We start from the raw sequence: 15,602 nt of genomic DNA on the forward strand, positions 1-15,602 counted from the left end.
TAGATGGAATACAAACGAACAAACATAAATTGTGTTTCTTGAAAATAACTATAATTCACTTCAGAATTTAAGAGCCAAACAACACACACTCCTGGGCAGCCTGATCCCTGTTCCATATGTTGTCCATCTTCGTTATTTAGAATAGTTAAGGATGAAATCAAAAGGATCCCACTTAACTTCATTCTTGTTTGATGACTAACAGCTAGTTGCAGTGTTTTCACATAGCCTTCAATGCAGCTAGTGTGGAGTGACTGAGGTAGTGAGTGAGTTAAACGGCGCTTTGATCAGCGTTTAAGTTGTATATCACTGTGGGTCAGCTTGATGCAGGAGGAAATTGCCAACGAGGGCAGGTCTTTATCACCTTGGTGAAACCCTCGAATGTGGGTACATAGTTGCCAAACCTACAAATACAATCATGGTAAGTGTGGAGTTAAAGCCCACATATGGTTCTGGTGTGACAGATGCACAGCTATCTGCGAGCTAACTCTTCCTGCAACTAGTTATTACAAACTGACGTAAGCTTGTTGTGGCCAAACATCTTTCTGTCAAATTCTTACTACTTCTTCACATGTAACTGTGAATACTTGCAACTTGCTGTGTCTGAACAATAGGGCCAATAACTAGGCAAACTAAATCCACGCATCAAGTTAATGAATTGAATATTTCTCTATATAATTAAATCCCTGTGAATGTGGCCTCTGTTGATTACACAACTGCACAACCGCCTCTTTCAACAATATTATCAAGATATAGATGGAAACCTGACGCTCTCACATCTCTGCGTATCCTGTTCTAATTTAAGCACATTGAATATTTAGATAGGACTGCAGCTAGCAGAGATCAATTGGTTATAAACTTAACATTACAGTCTAAAAGCCCATTTCGCCATGATAATGGCTTCAGCAACAACAAGAAACATCACTAAACACACACCACGATTCCTACAATCTCCAACTCAAACAAATCATTCGAAAAAGCACATTACGTTTGTTATGTAAAAAGCCCCGCGATAAATTTAAGCTATTATCACATTTCACATGAAAGCTAAAATCATGTACTGTTGGAACGTGTAGACAAATTTATGTCGTTTTTGTCTCCATTCCTGATGTTGGGAAATATTGATGTACGGGAAGAGTCTCTGACGTCATTGTCTGTCGTTCCAGCCAATCAGGAGACATGATCAATCAAATCAGAATACTGTAACTATTGATCTGTAACTGCGATAACACACATGCCATGATCCAAACAAGTGCCAAACGTCATACAAGTTACTGATACATTACTGATAAAGAAATGATTGTAACAGGCTTCTTACGATAAACATGGGTTGCTGAAGAGCAATCGTAAGCCGAATCTTCAAGGGGTGAATACGTTTGAAAATGTAAACACCAATGACTGGAGGTGTTGGAACATTGCTCATAACATAACATAAACTGAACATTATACAATGTGCAGCTGGGATAGACATTATGGGCGTCATTTGTCAATAAAATAGTACCTAAATTGGGAAGTCATCAAGTTCAGTTCACACAGATATATCGAAAATATTTTTCACAAACAACGAACTGTGAACGACCATTGAACCATTCCATCTCCAGCCACACACTCATCAAACCATTAACAATCACATATTGACATTTAAGAGGATTAACCGGTTGTAATCTTGTTGATGGACGTTTTTACATGCTTTTTGCCATACATGTGTGAAATCCGGCAACAATGAAAAGCACAAGTAATTCATACGAGCAGGAAGTATTTTCGGATTTGACCTGCCACCATTTACAAGGGAGAGCAGCCTTTACAAAAATGAACAATATTTGCTCGCTCAATTAGTTCCACAGAATTGAGTGCTGAATCCGTGCGTGATTCATTTACCAATGGCGTCTCTTGTGTTAAACTCACCATGGAATGCATTACTGTAGGTATCGCATGGTAACTAAGAACTATGAAACTGTCATGTGTCCAGCAGACACACACTATGCTTCATAATAAAACAAGCGTGACTTTTATGGTTTCTATTCCCATTAAAGTATTTTCATGTGTTGTTGATCTAGCTTCCTTACTTCTCTTCAAAGATTATGAGCAGCAACATATGACTAAGGATAATGGAAACTATAAACGTGACGGTTTAATGTGTTGCAGTCCAACACGAACAGATGCCACTGGATCACCTCCTTCATCACGTGGAGGGTGTGTCCACTGGTCAGTAACGGACAACCAACTTTACGTTCCACACACTGCAAGCAAATGGGTATCCAGACAGCCACAACTCGCCTGTCCTAACGGTAGCAGTGCCTGTCTTCAGCAAAGTATACTTTACACATGGCCGTAGAAACCACACAGGTTTAGGAATTAGTCCTTTTCAATAAAGGCACCGTGACAAAGTTGTAAGAAACAACAGATAATTACTGTATATTCTTATGACAGAAATATTTGAGTGGATGAGATGGCACCGCAACAAATAAGTTGTTGGTATGTCATGTTACATTTGACTTGTTACTATGGACGCGTATCTTGTTATTTAGTGAGCCTGAATCAGTACACATATACTTAATCTGACTTGAATGTTCGTGTTCGTGCTTATTGTATACTCCTTAAAAGATGGGGGTTATGAAATATAAATGTTAACACCTAGTATTTGAGCAAAGTTACGTTGTCAATGTATATTTCTGAGACGCATAACACCAAAACACATCATGTAGCTCCACGTGTCCATTAATCCCACTGTTTGTGTGTGAACAAGCGATGCGGTGTGTGCAACCTGCAGAGCGCCTACAGCTATTGGCATGGTGGAAACTTTCAGAGGTCAACATGCTGTGACCAATACGTTCAATGTTTACAGCCTGTGATTAGCAAACTATGCAATAGATACCATAAATCCCAAAATGTTGACGATCCCAGGTCAACGACAAGAGTACAAGATCGATAAATAAATAAACTGGCTGTAAGAAATTGAGTTCAAATGCTGAAAATATTCGCCAGGCAACTGGAGCATGAGTTACGGGTCAGCCGATCAGATATTGTCTACATGAAGCTGATATGCATGCTCGAAGAATATTTGTTATGGCGCACCTTACAAATCGTCATATTACCTACATGCTATCAGTGGTGTACACTACCACTAAAACAAACATCTCGAACATTGGTGGAACAGTTATTACAGAGAAACCCACATTTCTGAGAGTATATTACTGGATATAACATACTAAATGGGTGGTTTGTGAGACTCATCTACTCGGTCGACTGCGTTGACGCGTACTCCCACGTCGTTATACGTGGTTCACAAGATCTGAATCTGGTTTGTCTGGTCCAGATCTGGTTATTTCCAGTTCGCCAGTACACAGCTGAATCAATGCTGGCTGTAGCCTTAAAACGTGAAACAAAAATAGCAAAAGAACAAACCTTATTGTCACGGCGCCCAACACGTAATGGATCCTGGGCCAGGATTGTCAGGATTGTATACCTACATGGACAACAGATCCTGTCGTCAGGCTAAGATCAATCAGCAGACCAATGCCTAATGTTTCTAGTGTGTGTAACATTGTGCATGGAGATGCTTGAGATAACGCAAACTAAATGATTATGCATGATCTACTGCAGTCAGCAAAATGGTTGTTACTCACCCAGTATCTATGTAGAATAAATATAGTTACAAGCAACGATGAGGTCTCCTTGGCTTTAGTTCTATCTATTGTATTTAAGGGCTAGAAATCATCGTCCAAAACGGAGCCAGAACACGTTTTTGACAGGCAAGCGGATTTTCCAAATACAGCCGGGGTCGCGGGAGGTCATGTACCTTTCTAAGAAGTTCTGGAGAAGAAATAGTTCCCTGTTTAAAAGGCTGTATCTCAGTTGTTCTTGGGTCTACGGTCAAAACAATTAGTGTTCTGGAATCACCAAGACTTCATCTACCATATCATACTTTTTGTGCAGAATTTGCACAATGGTTACTGGACATCAGTTATGGAAAGTTTGGAATGTCTAGAGCTGATGGTTCGAGCTCAGCACATTTTGGTAGCAAACTACTCAGAAAACTGCTGAAAAACATGGCCAAAAACTGAAAACAAAAATTACTGCCAAACAGTACATTTTAGCGACTTGACCCATCCAGGCAAAATTGTTGGGAATTCGATTGTGCATCTGTACAATATTTTTGGAAGTGTTGGAACAATTAGTTCTTGAGATATTTGCTGTCAAACTTTGATATTTTGGAATTAATTTTGAATTATATCCCCTTTGCTATTGGGCCTAGAGCCTAGAGATTTTTAAGGGGAATATCTTCACCTCGGTGGGCATCTGTGTGATTTTTGTAAGCGATTCGGAGCATTGGTTTAGGAGGTAGGTTTGGTACAAAAATCGGCGGAATAATAAATAATAATAATGATAATAATCCGAACGATTACAATAGGTCTCCTAAATCTGATTCTACAACGTAACTAACGCCATTGCTTACATATTGCACTTCATCTGTTGACACTTATCTAAGCTGCCAACTGTATATATAATTTAACTTAAGCTTACAATTGATAAGAATCGTGGTCAGTTCCCTGGTCAACACAGTAATAGTCATTTAAACACAGCTTATTTTCGAAAAATATAAACTATCTGGTTTATATTGTACTCATCTTACAATTTCTTATGCTGTGTGTTATCTGAGTCAAACATTTTATTGCTAATATACTCTCCAAAAAAAGAAACGCATCATGAAAATAGCAATTTCATGTAGCAATGAATTAAAACGTGATTCATTTTACAAAAGGTTTTGCTCTGTTTATGAGTCCTATGGTGTTTATGTTTTGAAACATCACAACAAAACGCACCATCCGTAAAATACTCGTATTTAACAGCATGATTTTCAATTTCGTCGTGTAGTGTCACAGAATACACAATGCACGTGAAAGTTGGGGATCAGATAGTCTCAATGATGGGTCTAAAAGGTTGATCTCTGTCTGTCTATTATTCACTGTATTTGGAATATTGTTCACGAACGCAAAATGCAACGTCTAACTGAAGCCAACCGTCATATCGCCATTGGTTTGCTTGAAGCTGGCCAGTCTCAACGTGCAGTTGCCCGACGCATGAATGTTCCGGGTACATCACCTGCGTCATCGAACAGCTACGGCGACCAGTATCGCTCGACAAATACCCGGATTTCATTGACTCGAAAAGCCTACAAGATGTTTCAAAATAAACATAAAAATACAGTTGAAATTCCTATATGCGTTTCTTTTTTGGGAGAGTATATTACACTAGTCTCTGAGTTTGACCCGACGATAGGACGTGGGGGATCTCTATTTTCGTTGCACTGCATTGCACAAACAGAATCCTGGGTAGGGCGTGTAAACGTTCTCAGTTTGCAACTTCCTCGTGTGAGCACGTATGTCAGCTTCTAGCTTCTATTGCTACCGTTCACCTGGTTGTTTTGGGAACTGAAGTTTCGCGTTCTCGTCCCAGCTTTGTCCATGCATGAAACGCTGTGTCTCACGGGGCAACTCTTAAACACTTTGGAGATGCTGAACAAAGTGATTTGGAAAGTTATCACAGGTCTTTGTAGAGGCACCGGAACACTCTTGTCGATTTCCAACAGGACCCTGCAGGGTGGAGAGAGAAGGGCAATGTGTCTCTGTGTATACACGTATGATGCTTTCGCCAGTGGAGCTACAAAGGCGTAAATCCACGTGGAGTCTAAAAACCCAAAGGATATGCTTGCATTTTCGAAATTAAAAAAAGGATGTCAGAACATTTGATTTTTCAAACTTATACACGACTAACTCCAAGGTAAGCGTCATGTCATTACCCAGGGGGCAGTGTTTGCCAAACCGTGGTAACAAGAGATGTACTTATACCTTCCTCTATAAAATTCCAAGACAGTTTGTCAGTGTATTACATAGAAAACACACAATTTGACTTCTTCAATAACTTTGTAAGCTTTCGGGATAATACATTTAAGCAAGACGTCGTGAGCCTCACGGCCGACAGCTGTGTTCTCCTGCATATGTTTCCTTCGGCGTGGCACTTGCCACTTGGGCTGTCAAAACGAGAGCAAGGGAAATTGCCCAGAATGTTTAACGTTTAAGCATCCAGCATCCTATTAAGCATATGATAACGTTCATTAATGGCAAAACAACCAATCCTCTTCCACTGATTTCCGCAACTCACCTGGAACTGAAAGAAGCCACTAAACAGACCCCTCGGGTTCATGTTTGGATTTCTGCATAGAAGAAATATTCGCAAGACATGAGGGATTACTTCAGCTTTCCCTTCAAATGTTCAACAATACTGATTCCTGCAGCTCCAGCATTTACCGCCAACAGAGCATTGGAGATGCATTCGAGCATGTTCTGTCTACGAAGAACTGTCTATGAGAAGTTGGTTGAGTCCACGGCCAGGTTACACCGTGCAAGGTCGCAGTACAACTTTATGTAGAAACGTTAAAGTAGAGGCTTTATGTTGGACTTGTAGAGGCATTGTGCTTTTTATACATGTTTGTATGATATTTTCACCAGAAGCAATACATTTAGGTGACTATATTTTCACAGAGCAACGGGAGCATTACGTCTTTCAAATCGCATGCACCTGTAAGCAGAAGTTTGTTAATAATGTATAAAAGGTGATGGAGTGTGTATATAAGAACAGAACAGAAAACGACAAGAAATAAACCTTTTTTCCAAACCATAAGAAATCGCCACTATATACAGGCTAAATTTTATTTACAGAATGCAGGTCTCATCGAGTTGTTTCTGGCAGTTCTTTATTGTTTTGTATATTGTTTTGTATATTGTTTTGTATATTGTTTTGAGTACAGCGTTCAAAGAAACATAACGGTATGAATAGTTGAGGTTCATTACCTGGAATCCTCTGTATAAACCTTACTAAAACTGCATCAGCAACCAGGGTAGAACTGGTATTCCACACATGTGTTTCTGTCAATGTAACACGACGTTGTAATACACTTCAAGAGTACCTGATTTAGACCTCAATGTATTTCGATCAATACTGCCTAAAGCGATTTATCTGTCTTTCACGTTTCGTATTTGTAGATGTAACTGAATGAAGAACTACGAGTCCCCCGACACCCCGTCGACTTCTTTATTATGAAGAACGGTGTTGGCATCCATAAATTAGCCCCTTTTATCACCTGGTTAAATTGGAGCATGTGTGAAGTAAACTGTTGCTTTCACTTTCTTCTTGTTCACTCATATGGTTGATTGACAGCTGGTGATGACTATGCCCTGTACATGTAAGTACTGCATATACTGTTGACCACATGGTCAAACGGACTTACTGCAGGCCCGGTGATACAGCAGTGGAACCCTTGTTTAACCACCCCTGTTACCTTCGGTTGTGCAACTATGTCCAAATGTCTGGACCGGCAGTTTGTCATCCTACAACGTCAGTGTCGTGTTCACACGCAGATGTACTATCCCAGATTAACGCCTTGGAAGTAATAGTATGTGATCTGGTTCCATTGCCCCAGGCACCTCAAGGGATATGCCCATTGCGTAAATCTCGCCATTACAGGAACGCCTTGGCTTGGGACTTTGACTGTATCATTTTCAAATGGAAATTGTTTAGCTTTGAAATATTTTATGATTTCCCTGAAGATGCAGGCACTGTAGTAGTTCCCTGGAAATAACTATTTGCGTGGTGCCATGATTTGTAGGGATTCTACAAAATTAATATACTTTGAAAACAAATACTTCTCAAGAAAACCGAGTATATCTGATTGTCATACCCTATGCTACTCGAATAACGTTGTTGTTTTTTGTATAAGCTGCAGAGAAAGGCATGGTGCAGACAACAAAGTCATTACTCAGTATCTCCATATTGCCACACACGTTTAATAAACTACAAACACCTTAATCCACGCTTTCAATCATCACATAATTGTCATGTTCAAATGTTGATAAACGAGAGTGCAGCCTCTGCCCTTTCACCATCTCAATTATATAATAATCACAACGCATTAACACCTGGTACACAGTCACAGCTAAAAAGCTAAAGTATATCCCTCAGGCAGTCGAGTTAACGTTGTTCAGACAAAATCTGTTTGAAAAACAAAACACAGGCAATTATCGTTGGAATTATGAATGAAAGTGTTATTTTTATACGTTTCGCCGGAAGAATGAGAATCCTCTTTGCACAATTACGTCGTTGGTAACGTCATCTTCAAAGTATCAGTCAAATTGATCTTGATCCCCTGGCGTCTACTCTTGCGTAATTATCTCCCCTGGATGCAAATGGCGCGGAGCTGTCACCGCCGGTGCACTGTTGTATTGCATGTGTCAGGCGGGGGGCTGATCAGGTAATGGCGAGAGATAAACAGGCCTTCAATAAGTCATTTATATGTCTGATCAGTGCCCGATCAAGACACAATTGCCCACGTACATCTGCATGTGTGACTTGGTGCATATGCAATGCAAATCTATTATACCAGGAAGTCATTGTGGCTATTGGTTAGATGATCGTCAGTCCAATTAAATGGTTCATCTCCAGTTACCACGATTATATTTTTTATACAACAGACAAAAGTCAATATTCCGTTTAGCTAACGCTGATGGGCGGCTTGTTTTGATTGTTACACAGACACTGTTGCGTGTTGCATAATGTTTACTTTACCCAACCTCTGACTGGGGCCTAGGGCTGTTTAAAGTGATCGTTGTTTTGCCGTGGTGTGCTTGCGAAATGAAGTAAAATTTTAGATCATTTCACCGTCAGGATTATTGCAGTTATGTAGCGAAAGTATATATGCACGTGCGTAGCTGTTTGTAGAAGATCAGTCCTACACAGATATTATAGGGCTTGTCTACCGAGTTTGTTTCTGTTTAGCATGGATATTCCAAATAGATCCAGTGTGCTGACTCCGTCTTTGTGTTTTGAAAAAGGCGGAAATACGAATACGTTTTTTACGTGTTGTTTTTAAGATTTTGCATTTTGTGTTCAATCTCAATCATGGAAGGTGACTTTTAGAATAGTTTTACCCCTATGAAAAAAGACCAAAAACTTTTGCGTTAGTATTCCTAAATACGATAGCAATATTCCAGCTTTATCACAGAAATGATATTAGAAATGGGCTTCACACATTATACCAGTTTTGTGAATCGAAACCACGTCTTCGGAGGGACGAGCGAAAGCTACCCCGCTGCCCCTCTTCTGTAAGACACATTTTATAAAATATCTTATCAGTAATGGTTGTGTGACAGGAGAAATGAATGACGAATTGACCAGTTACCGATAAATGTGGCAGTGTTGATTTGATTTAAGCAGATTGTATTCATTGAAGAAAAGGATTGGGCACAAGTTATCCAACTTAATGACGCCCTCTCCCAATACTTACAACAAATTATATTTACATGAGAAACAGAGAACATATACGTGAGAGATCTTGAGTTTGAGAATATAACAGATTAGAATGAACAGAGGAATCATTTAGTTTGATTGATGTAACGATGGACATGTTTGAAGATATTCAGATTTTCTTCAGTTGAGAGGTCTGCATTGCCATAAAAAATAAGACATATATCTGGGAAATATATAATTTGTAAAATATCACTTTTGTTAGCTAACAACGTTTCTGTATGTAATTTCAGTGTTTGTATGTCAGTGTTTGTATGTCAGTGTTTGTGGACTTCCTTGTGAATGTGTTTGCGACGAGTTTCACGTTTTCGCGATAACATCAACACAATTAAGATACAGATACGCTTATTTATATAGTCACAATAGTACTAGGGACTCTGAGTCTATAATAAATTCAGAAGAACGTTACATGGTTGGATGGATCTTTTCGTTATACTATTTGACCTCGGTCGGAAGCATTGAAACTTACTGGAGTATTGGTAATTGCCGGTGTCAGAACACAAGGGCCAGCAGGAGATGTTTCTGTGGTCACCTGTCACTGTCACTCAACCTACTCTCTTCACTTGCTTGGAAATTGATTTGCTTTTCTGATTTGGAGCCAGATAAACAACCGAAGTGGCCGGTTGACAACCTATTTTGTGTGCACCTTCTCAGTGATTACACACAGATGAGTCGTTATCTCCGTCGAGAACTACACCGCTGTTTCTGGTGTACAGCCAGTATATCTCATACTGGTGTGAAAGTTGGACCCAAATACACGATGTCCATTTGTATTGCTTGCTATATTCATTAGCACAGGATGCAACAGGAATGTCTGTGTCGGTTACGTTTCCACGATATGCCATTAATCTATACATGATAATGAAGTAACACGATGAACTCCATTACCGGAAGTTATTGATAACCTAATGACAATCAATATTAATCTATATGTTATGGTGTATCTTTGTCACAACCCAGTATCAGGTTTTCTGAAACAACCCACTATAAGTAGGCATAGCAACTGGATCACGTCACCTATAAACGATGACGGACAATATGTAACAGACAGCATCTTTATATAGCACAACAACTATACATATCAAATGTATTTTACAAGTGGATGACCCAGACATTCTAAATGCTGAAACTAGTTTCACCCATAGTTGGGTTAATCAACCAGGAAATACTTTCCCCAGTGAGTTACTATCACGTGTTAACACTGCAGATGAGGTGGAGTATCACTGTTTGTGAACATAATGACAACCTGTACCAACGAACTCAAGAAAACCGGTCAACTAGGGGCACCATGTTAAACTCAAAAAGGGAGGTAACTTGTATGATCGTGTGTGTGAGGATGTACGTGATGATGTATGTAGATGTATCGGTGTGTTTCATGTAACGAGGTGTAAGCTACATGACAGTAACACGCATCAACCTGAACACAGTACGAGAGAATCGCAACATTACCGAACTGTAGTACATGTATCATCTGTATGTGTGACAGAAAGTAATGATAGTAAATTAGTTTGGTCATGTGTTCATCCCAGCATGGATGTTGAAGATACCAATCGGGATGCCACTGCCAAGACGCTGTAACCTAGCTACACATGATCACAGAGGCAAACTTCTGGAATATCGGTTGAGGTGTACCAATATTTTTGGCACAACATTTTACAGTTTTATGGGGTATTCTTTGCAGAACAGCGATCTGATGTCATAAGGACCCACAGAACCATATGTCTATTCATCCTCAGTAAGTGGCAGGTAAAACTTTACAGTGATAAAAGCATCAAAATAAGAAAAAGAAAACAAGACAGGGATAGCAACTATTGTGCTTTTATTTGAAGGGTTTACTGGGTAAATAGAAATGGGTTCATCTTCAAACTGTGCAATGCAGATTTGAAAGTCGAATATTAAGAATAATGATAATTTAAAGCAAGTGTCAAACCCCGTGTTTCTACAGAGGGTGGCTGTACTGACAACTTTCAATGCTTCACAGACATCGAACACGGTATCCCAATTTCTGATTCTGTAATGTGCGATACAGTTGGTTCTTTGAGATGCATTCGCTGATGATAAAGTATCTTGATGTGGATGTTGTTGTCATGAAAACGCATGGGAACTTACCTACACGTTATTACCGAAGGACATAAAGTATTAACATGGACACATTGAAAGTGGACGTAACTAGACACGGGGCATGCTTACATATCATCATACGTTCAATACTGGCAAACAACACAAGCTACAAGCTATAGTGGCGTCCATTAACGTCACCGGGATCTTGGTATTTGACACAGAAAATAAATTGGTACAGTAATCATAGAAGGTTATACAGTTTTCCCAAACATTGTTGGCCACATTCTCCACAGGCTCTACATATGTATGTTTTCATATTTCCTATGTTAAATCCACCAAAAGAAATATAAGCTGAAAAAAATAATATTACTTTATCACAAGACCGATACAGACTGGAAAGCCAAGAGGGAGCCAATCTAATAATTCTTCATCCTCACTGAAATAATGCAGTCTGTGAAGCAAAACATGTGTTGCGTAATTATTGATTTCTCGAAAGTATGTCTCAGTGTATGGGGAGTTGGTTGTGATCAGAAGTAAAATTCAAATTATTAAAGTTACACTGACGAATTATTGCAAATTGTTCACGTACTTCGATATTGGATGAGATGTTGCAGCTGACAACAGTCATAGCATGTCTCATATTGTGACTAAGGAGTTAGATAAGTGGGGAATTTTTCACCTTTTCTCTTATCAACGTTCATTTATTATCTTGAAGTTACCTATCAACTATGTGTAATGGTGCTGGCAGTGAGTGCGAAAAGGAAATTACGATTCATTCTGTTACATTTAGTTATTGTTACAGGTGACTTTTAATGCCCGTACATGTGAGATGTTCGACAAGCTAATAGCATAAGGAACTTGAAACATTAATTACGGTATTCCCCAAAAGCGTGGTTGTTTCAATGACTTTATAGCAAAGAGCGTACGCTTGCGCTGACACGCCGTGATGCAACTCTAGTGGTGTTTAAAGAGGCGTTCAACCCTGTTCACTCACTATTGGACAGAGTGTCAGTGGTTCGATCCCCAAGCTACCTCATACCAAACCACCTCATAACATGTTACTTGTTGCTACCCTTCCTTGTGTTTGGAATTGAATGATGAATTATTCAGCTTTGAAATATTTCATGATTTCCCTGAAGATGCAGACACAGTTGAAGTTCTCTTGGAAATAACTCTTTGCATGTTTCCATAAATCATGAGCTATGTTTCAAAAGCAAATACTTCGCATATATATACTCATGGAAACAAATAAGGGAACACATGAAAGTGCAAGTGTTCCTTTATTCTTTCCCAGTTTTTTTCACAAGCTTTGTATTGCACGGTGGGTGAAATTCTGGAAAAGAATAAAGAAACACTTGTACTTTCATGTGTTCCCTTATTCGTTTCCATGAGTATATGATTGTCTGCAGTGATACCCTATGCTACTCGAACAGCGTTGGATTTTTTTATAAGCGGCAGAGAAAGACATGGTGCGGGCACCAAAGTCATTACTCAGAGCTTATCACCGAACAGTATCTCCATATTTCCCAATACCACAAACAGGCTACACACACCTTAATCCACGCTTGAAATAATCACAGAACTGTCATGTTCAAATGTTGAGAAAACGAGAGTGCAGCCTCTGCCCTTTCACCATCTCAATTATATAATAATCACAATGAATTAACACCTGGTACAGTCACAACTAAAAAAGCTAAAGTATATCCCTCAGGCAGTCGAGTTAACGTTGTTCAGACAAAATCTGTTTGAAATTTAAAACAAAACACAGAAAATTATCGTTGGAATTATGAATGAAATTGTTCACCGGAAGAATGAGAATCCTCTTTGCACAATTACGTCGTTGGTAACGGCATCTTCATCTTCAAAGTTTCAGTCAAACTGATCTTGATCTCCTGGCGTCTAGCCTTACGTAATTATCCCCCTGGTTGAAAATGGCGTGGGTGAATTTTGTTGCATGTGTCAGGCTCCAAGTTCTTCTAGCAATGAAACGGGATCACCGAACTTTCAACAAGCCTTTCTGAGTCTGATTAGTCTTTGGTGGCAACATGAACTGTGACACAAATCATTGTTTGTAGATATGATAGATGCATACAGATAGTGAAACATGACACATCAACGTCAGAGAATAATCTCGCCATTATTTTCCAAAGGTATCACTCACTGGATTGGTTTAAATCAGAGATGACACCATGTGTCTACATGTCTGCTCTACATGTACCACCCGCCCTTCACACCAGTTTGCATAGAAACGTTAGCGTTTGTTGCTTAACGCGGCACAAAAGCACTACTCTTGTCATTTGACGACGACGTGTAAACAAATTTCAACTGTAAATACCTTTTTTTTCTAAATACACGTAGCACAGTTTGTCTGTTGTCCCTTGATGAGGTGCCACAAGCACAATGCAAAGTTATCATGATCCACATGATCTGATATTTGGTGTGAAGCATTGATAAAATGATGCCAGGCTGGGAAGCTGGCTTGTGATTGTGTCTCAACGCCTTTTTGAGTTCCAAAGTTAAGTAGGACACACTTCTTCGAGTATGAACATACATTTGTATATGGTGTTTGTTTCATGAACTCAATCATTACTTTTTAGTTTCATAAATACAAGTATTCAACATTATGCTTTCAACAAAGACTCGACATAGGACATAAGAATACGATGACTATCTTTACGGTGATACAATTTGTGACGTTAAAGTATAGAAAAGGGAAAACTGAAATATTTGAGAGCCGAATACCTATCATGCTCCTGGCTCCTGTGCATATTGGCAGTGAGTCATTTTTTCTGGACTATTTATGGCCTGTCACGTATATGATCGGTGAGCTATAGAAAAGTACTGTGAGGGAGGGCCATGTCCTAAGCCTGAACAAATGTGCTATATTCGGTCAGCAGGATCAATTGATTGGACCACTTCCCCTCTGAATCAATCTACTCTCTTCAGTTTCCTTCTTAATTGATTTGTTCTCCTAAGTCGTTGTCAGATGGGACCTGATGGATGACAAAACATTCTATCAAAGTGGCCACCTAATTTGTCAACCGAACGTTTATAAACAACGCTGTCATCTGGATGACAAGGTTAGACTATAAAACCCGAGTACATTTCAACACCTCTGGATCTGTTTTTGCTGTTACGATGTTACAAGTTAGGTTTGTTCTACACTCCTTTGTGTTGCGTGCAGAATGATTATTCTGTTTCACGAATCCATGTTGAAGGCTGCTCACTGATCTGATTTCGTAAGTGTAACAGACTAAACGGCTTTGACTGTGGAAGGAAAATCCATGCACTCCTCTGTTTGCTGTAGTTGTTCCTTACAATGTACTTACGTTCATGTATATGTGAATGGAGGCGAAGGTACAAACTGAACTCAACGACCTCGCCATTTACTGAAGTACCTCTCGTAACTTAACGAAATTCTCGAAATGGATTTTACGCAAATGTCTGTTGGACGTCGTGTTGTTGAAGGGCGACGTGCATATACAGTAACAACAACGGACGACATGTTTGCTCTAAATATGAACAGTTTACTTGTACTAAGCATTGGATAATGTTTAATAGATATAAAGGAGTATTTTGCGTTGTTACCAAAGCCTTTCATACAGTTTGATACCTATGTTAAAAATAGGTTGAATGGATCAGTCGCACTTTGGTGTATAGGCTATCGAACCAACAGAAAGTAAACCGGATGCTATATAGGTGTGTACTTGCAGGCGTTCCCCAAGGTTCAGTGTTGAGTCAACCTACATATTTAATAACTAATACTGATATAGTTGAAGACGTACAATTGAAAATTAATGCATATTATTTACTGATGGCACTTCGATCTTTTTATACATTGCTTATTTTGATGACAACATATCATGATGGGCTAACGTTTAATCCATAATATTTACCAGGAGGACATCAGTACCCCTATGCCCGATCGTTGTATGGATGTCACAAAGGGCCATTCCAACACTTGACATCTTCGTTTCCCTCTCAGTGTGATATATAGGGAATACGTTTAACCCTGGGTGTGATGTTGGCAGAACTCTGTGCTGGTTACCCCGCGTGTCGAAAACAATGGCAAACCACCTCGAGTATTGCATTCTGAAGCTGGGCAGTGTTCCCGTTCATAATCTCCAGTTCCACTTCTAAGATAGGCACGTCATGTGTAGGGTCGACTGAAACGTTACATACCT

Source organism: Haliotis rubra, unplaced genomic scaffold (assembly GCF_003918875.1).
Source record: "Haliotis rubra isolate DU_JTF1 unplaced genomic scaffold, ASM391887v1 Scf39, whole genome shotgun sequence".
In the NCBI taxonomy this organism is placed as follows: Eukaryota; Metazoa; Mollusca; class Gastropoda; order Lepetellida; family Haliotidae; genus Haliotis; species Haliotis rubra.